The sequence below is a fragment of the Macaca thibetana genome, chromosome 5 (assembly GCF_024542745.1).
Source record: "Macaca thibetana thibetana isolate TM-01 chromosome 5, ASM2454274v1, whole genome shotgun sequence".
Taxonomy (NCBI): domain Eukaryota; kingdom Metazoa; phylum Chordata; class Mammalia; order Primates; family Cercopithecidae; genus Macaca; species Macaca thibetana.
Genome location: NC_065582.1, coordinates 30,010,400 through 30,017,552, shown reverse-complemented (window position 1 = coordinate 30,017,552; position 7,153 = coordinate 30,010,400).

Here is a 7,153-nt window from a genome sequence, read left to right as displayed (position 1 = left end):
CTAGGCCTGACATCCTAGCCCTGGCATCACAGAGCAGAATATAGCAAGGAGTTTTTAGAACTGAGGGATGAGAGTTAAATAACCAGCAAATATGGCATGTGTTTTTCTCCCTTTATTTTTATTTTTTTTATCAAACATGCATTTTAGTATGTTTACTTTTCTTCTATTTCTTGGTGGGAGTGTAAATTAGTTCAACCATTGTGGAAGGCAGTGTGGTGATTCCTCAAGGATCTAGAACTAGAAATACCATTTGACCCAGCAATCCCGTTACTGAGTATATACCCAAAGCATTATAAATTATTCTAATATGAAGACACATGCACACGTATGTTTATTGCAGCACTATTTACAATAGCAAAGACTTGGAACCAACCCAAATGCCCATCAATGATAGACTGGATAAAGAAAATGTGGCACATGTACACCATGGAATAATATGCAGCCATAAAAAATGATGAGTTCATGTCCTTTGCAGGGACATGGATGAAGCTGGAAACCATCATTCTCAGTAAACTAACATGAGAACAGAAAACCAAACACCGCATGTTCTCACTCATAAGTGGGAGTTGAACAATGAGAACACATGGACACAGGGAGGGGAACATCTCCCTTTATTTTCACCCTATATTCTTGTATATTACTTTTAATATTTTCTTATATTCTATATTCTAAAAGTATATCTATATTCTATATTCATATATTTATATTCTATATTATTCTATTTCATAATTATTCTTATATTATTAAAGTATCTCTTTTAAGCAGTATATAGTTGCATTTAAAAAAATTAAGTCTGACAGTTCTTTAGGTTAGAGAATTTATATTTAATCTGCATGATATATAATTATTATTACATTAATTACTAGCACATTTGAATTAAGACTTACCATCTTGTTATTTGCTTTTTATTTATTCTGGTTAGTTTCTTTATCTCTCTTTTATGACTTATTTTGAATTAACTATTTTAAAAGAATTGTTACATTTTTCTCCTTCGATTGACTTGGAAGATTCACATCATTTAACTATTATTTTCATGACTATTCTATTATTTATAACATAAGTATTTTACATATGAAAGTCTATTACACATAAAATTAGATTTTCCCTCTTCCCATAGGTTGAGCATCGAGTAGCCCCCACCCCGTCACTGGTTCTAAATTCCAGTTTTTGTCCCCTAGTCCTCTGGTATCTACTGAGAGCTCTGTCCAGCTCTCAGCCTGCCCAGCTCTGAGCCTCCCAGAAATCTCTTCCTAAATAAGACATAGGCCCCCCAAGAGAAAAGTAGTCTCCTATGCCAGGTGAGCTTTCCACTGCCTTCTACTCCCAAATGTGTCTATAATTTTCCAAGCCTTTTGACTCTCCAGTATCTTCTGATGACTTTTTAAAAATTCTGCTCCTCTAGTTCTCAGCTGGAGGATTGCTCTGAATTAGTCGATTACAACAGAACCTTTTTAGAGTCTGTTCTCTCTAGAGAATAATACAAGTCAGATACTATCATTCCTCTACTAAAATTCTTTCAATGGATCCTAAACTCATTCAGGGGACAAGCCAGAATTCTACTGGAGGCTTCACTCACCATTTCCTCTCTGACATCACCTGTTCCTCCTCTCAGCACTTCTCTCAGCTATGCTGATTTTCCTGTTTTTTTCTGAAACTGAGCTGACGTGCCCACACTCATATTCTTTATGTTTGCCCTTCCTTATGTCTAGGATAGGATTTTTTTTTTTTTTTACTTATCTTTTTGGCATGTCTCCTCCTCTTCCTCAAATATCTCCTCAAATATTGTTTTCTCAGTGAAGTTTTATCTCATGATTCCAGTTAAAATTGAACTCTGTAGACACTACCCATCCTTTTTCATTTACCTTTCTCCTTAGACATTATTACCTTCTAATATATTCTACAGCTCATTTATTATCATTACTTTTGATCTGTTTTCTTTCATTCTATATTCCAAAATGACAAAGAATTAAAAAACATTCAACACATATCTCCAGAATGTAGAATAGTGTCTGGCAAATAGTAGGTGCTCAATAAGTATTGTTTGAATAAAGAAATGAGTGATGTAGTTACCAGTGGAACAAGAATTCTAAATTTATATTTGACAGGTGTTAAGTAAACAGAATTAACTGTTCTGTTGGTTAAATGGCAATGATAACATTGGAGGAATCCAGGATGATAATCACATTTCTGTCCCAGGGACACTTTCTATTCCTCTGAATGGACACACTCATTTACTAAGTGACATTTAGTACCTTATTTCTTCTCTGACTCCGTTCTGGGTTGATGTCTCATATCAGCACCCTAAATGCCATAATTACATTAATGATGCTCTCCTAGTCAATGATGTCAAAGGCCAAAACATATCTTGAGGGCTATGTTCCCTGTATCTACTGAATTCAGGTAGAATTTACTAAGTGCCAATTAATTGAAAGAAATAAGTGCCACTAATGTTGAAAGGAGAGAGGGATTCCAATGGCTCAAGTGTCTCATAAAGGCTGTAGAAATAAAAGTAATCTTTCATATGCTCTCTAACATTTGGATAGGATTTGACTATCTGGAAAGATTAGGCTTTCAGCTCATACAGGGCATGAGAAAGAGCATAAATGTGAAGGTAGAGATGGGATAATGGAATGGATTTTGGAAGAATGTAGAACAGTTGGAATGGGCATGCAGGATGAGCATGTATACAGAAGCAAATATCTTTAAATTGCTTTTGAGAAAGATGAGTATCTTTGGCTTTAAAATGACAGAATTTACAATTATTCAGACTGTTTATTTAAAAGAGGAATGGAGATGAAGCTGGAGAATATATGATAGAGAAATACAGGTTACTTTAGTCCATTTTAATAACCAGGCATTTTGGAAAAATATATGTTATTTGATAAAATGTTATTTATTTAATAGATTCAAACAATGTCATACTCTTCATATTAGATTAGTGTGTCATTTTTAAAAAAGCAACAAATGTGTTTTCTATAAGGATAAGGGGTCCACTTTTAGTTTTCTGGAGGCTTATTTCCTCTCTACATATCTTACTACTGGAAGCTGTTCTTTAAGATGGGAAACCTAATAGGGAATTCACATCTTTGAGAAATGTGGATGTGCAATTCCTAGATCAGAAAAACTGTCCAGTTTTTTAAAAAACAATGGAGAGTAAAAAACACAAAGTTGACTATATATGGATGAAAGTAAATTAAAAATTAAAAATCTGATGTGAACTATTAAATGTTTTTGGAGCATTAACAGGAATCATTTTGGCTTGCTGTGGAATCAGATGTTTATCAGATCAATAACATACACTTAACTTACTCTGGCCAGCTCCTCCCTTTTGGGTGTCTGGAGTTTCAGTCACACCTTCTCCTGAGCTCTCTTAGGCAAATTGGTGTAGTAGAAGGAATCCTAGGACTAACTATGCCACTAAATAGCAACAATCTTGGGCAAGTCAATTAACTTCTTTAAATCTCAGTTTCCTCATATGAAATATCTGAGTATTGAAGAAAATACTCAGGTCGAGTGCAGTGGCTCATGCCTGTAATCCCAGCACTTTGGGAGGCCGAGGCCGGTGGATCATTTGAGGTCAGAAGTTCGAGAGCAGCTTGACCAACGTGGTGAAACCCCGTCTCTACTAATAATACAAAATTTGCCGAGTGTGGTGGTGCACACTTGTAGTCCTAGCTACTTAGGAAGCTGAGGCAGGAGAATTACTTGAACCCAGGAGGCGGAGGTTGCAGTGACCGTAGATCGCGCCATTGCACTCGAGCCTGGGCAACAAGAGCGAAACTCCATCTCAAAAAAAAAAAAAAAAAAAATACTCATTATATCACTTTCCAGTCTAACACTCCATTCTTTGATAGGAGCCTTTGTCTAGGACCTGCACCTTGTCTTGGTCTTTGGCCAGCTGCATCAGAGGATGATTACAACATGACCCAAGGTTAACTCACCACTAGCACCATATTTGCAAAAGAGTTTACTTGCTAAAGCAAACAATTAAAATGGATGTATCCATGTTCACTACAGAGGAAACGACTAAACTAAAATCTTGATCTTATAAAAGACCAACACAAGCCCTCTGAAATTGAGTGTTATCCCCGAGGAGATTTGTATTATCTAAATGAGATTTTTTCTATAGTATATATTTCCGGGACATTTGGAAAGATGAAGAGCTTAGCAGGTGCCCGTTTTAGAAGACAGAGGCTAGAGACGTGTCTGTCTTGTGGAAATGTGTACTTGTGTTTAGCTCTTGCAGTAACCCTGGCATCTGTAAATGCAGATCCTTTACCTTTAAGCTGTTGCAGATTTCACTGCTGTGTTATTTATGAGGTGTCAAAGACAGACTCAGCAGGACTGAAGGTCTTAATAAATTTATCATTTTATTGAGCACCTCAGACTATAGTTGCTAGTTATATAGCAATGTTCAGTAATTCACTTTTAGATAATTGGTTTGTATGAGGATCTATATTGTTTATCAATATAGAATGAGTAATTTACATTTATGGATTTTGTTTGCATGCAGGAAGAAGCTCAGTGAAGTCTAAAGAGCATGGGCTTTTGAGACAGGAAGACTTGGGTTGAAATTCCAGTTCTACACTTTGCTAAATGTATAATCTATATATATCTGGAAATAGTTACATAACCACCGTTAAGACTTAGTTTCCTATTTTAAAAATTTGTATAACGAAACCTAAATCATAGTTGTTCTGTAAACAAACAATATAAAGTAATTCAAGTTCATAGCATAGTTCCTGACACATAGTAGATCCTAAAAAATAATTGTTAAGTGAATGAAAGTGAGTTTCCTTCACTTTTGTTCATTCCTCAACCTCTTTAGTTCCTGAAAGTTGTGGAAAATAAAATATGGCAGCAATAGCAGGTATCCATTTACCTGTTCTCTTCCATTCCCTCTTTTCTCAAACTCAATCTATTTTTCTTTTGAGAATTGTGCATTAGACCTAGACTGTAGCACTATGGCCAAATTTCATTCCAATTTAATTCAATACACACATTTCTGTTTACTCTGTGCTAGAAACCATATGAATGATCAAAATAAAATCCTTTCACTCAAGTAACTCCCACTGGAGCAGAGTGAGATACAACAGAGGTGCTATGTCCTTGTATAGAGGTCTTTTGTTCAGCAGTGTTCATGTACATTGCCACATGTGTTTGCAGGATTAAACTGTCACACCAATGCAAATCTAAGAGTCTAAGATTGAGAATGAACAGGAAAAAATTTTAATCTCAATTGTCTTAATCTAATATCGAAGGCAAAGTAGACACGAGAAAATGTAGTCAATAATGTTGAACTACCAAGAAATTAAAATGTGAGGGATTTTGTTTTTAATAGGTCATGTATTTTGCAAAGACTTATCTATTTCAAGACACTTCTCAAGTTTGAAGTAATTTTTTTTTGTTTATTCTTTATCTACCAAAAAAGAATCAGGTGAAGGAGTAGACCTTTATGCCGTTAATACAGATGTGAATTGCTGTTATATTAAATGAAAGCAGCAGATATCCTTGGATCAGAAAAGATGAATCACACATTATCGAGTGAGAAATTGGGGAAAGAAAATGGAAAAAATGATAAAGGAACTAAAATAGCTAAAACTGAAGTTACAAAAGAGTGGAAAATCTTTTTTCAGTAGAACAAATATTAGGCTATATCTTTAAAAATAATGAGGGTTATTAATTTTAATATAAAAACTTTACAATTAATTACCTAAATGATTGCCTCTTTTTTTTCCTTGTCTTTCTCCTTGATAGCATCACCACTGCCTTCCTTAAACATATCCCTCATCCACACAAAGAGGCTTCCCAGGCTGTCACAGCACAGATATAGCGATTCATCAAATTGGGGCAAACATGAACCAAAACTGTAAAGGTCAGAATTTAGGAAAGCAAATGATCATCTGGTTTGGATACTCTGGGACCACCGATTGTCTGTCTGAGAAACTGACTTGGCTGGGCTTATACTGAATAGACAGCCCTGAAGAGTAAAAACAAGCTAGAAAGCAAGCAAAAAACAAAAACAGACTTTGAATTGAGACAGGCCTGGTTTAAAATTCTGGCTCTGCTGTTTTGTAGATTTGTGATCCTTGGTAAGCAATTGCTCATCTTTGAGGCTGTTTCATTTGCTGTCTGTGTCAAAATGTGATGATTAAATGGGTTGGGGTAGAAAGCACCTGGAAAATATAAGTTGCTCCATCTATGAGGATTCTCTATTTTTTCCCCTAAGACGGGCACTGATGAGGTGCTTAGTAAATATTGAATATTACTAAATATTAAGTATATATTGTTAAAATTGAATATTTAACTCTTGTAAGGGATATGCAGATATACATAACAAATATACAACAACAGCAACAATAGCATCGATACAAAAGCTTGATGCATGAAAGAGATCACAACAGCTGGCTCCTGTTTGTCCCCATCCGTAAAATAATGAAGTGGTTCTAGATGGCCTGCAAGATGCTTTTTAGCTTTTAAATTTCTACAATTGAATAGATTCTGATTCTCTTTATAAGAAAGTGTAGATTTGTGTGTACTTTCATGTAGAAAAATACCCAGTTTCAATAGAGCACTTTGTCTGGCTGTACATCCAATGGGGTCTCCAAATCCTTCATAAAAGCTGATTTTTTTTTAAAGAAAAATCAACAAAAACCTTCCTTCCCTTATTCTTCTGTGAAAGCAAGGAATCAGAAAAAGTTGAGAGAAAGTGAACAGGTAGCAAACTCCAAGGACAATGAAACAGACAGAAAGAAGATTGACTGATAATTACAATAATGGATGGATCCTAAGGAGAAAATGTTAGTGAAATCACGTTTGAAGGCAGAAAGAAAGTGCCTGGATGTGAATGAATGACTAGAAATAGGAGGAGAATAGATTATAGCCTGGTAGAGGAGAGGAAGACATGGTCAAAGGAAGGCAGGAAAACATCTGAGTTGAGTTTCCTGACAAAAAGAAAAAAGAAAAATAAAAGAATGAAGGGCAGGTAGAGCAGACACATATTTTTCTCAAATGGCTTGCAAGTGTTGAATTAGGTTCTATCTATTATTAACATGGTTTATCTATGAGATTTAGCCACTGATGACCTGTTGTCTTCATGAAGCCATTACCAGTAAATTGGCTCACTTCTGACTTACCTCAAAACAGCTAATAA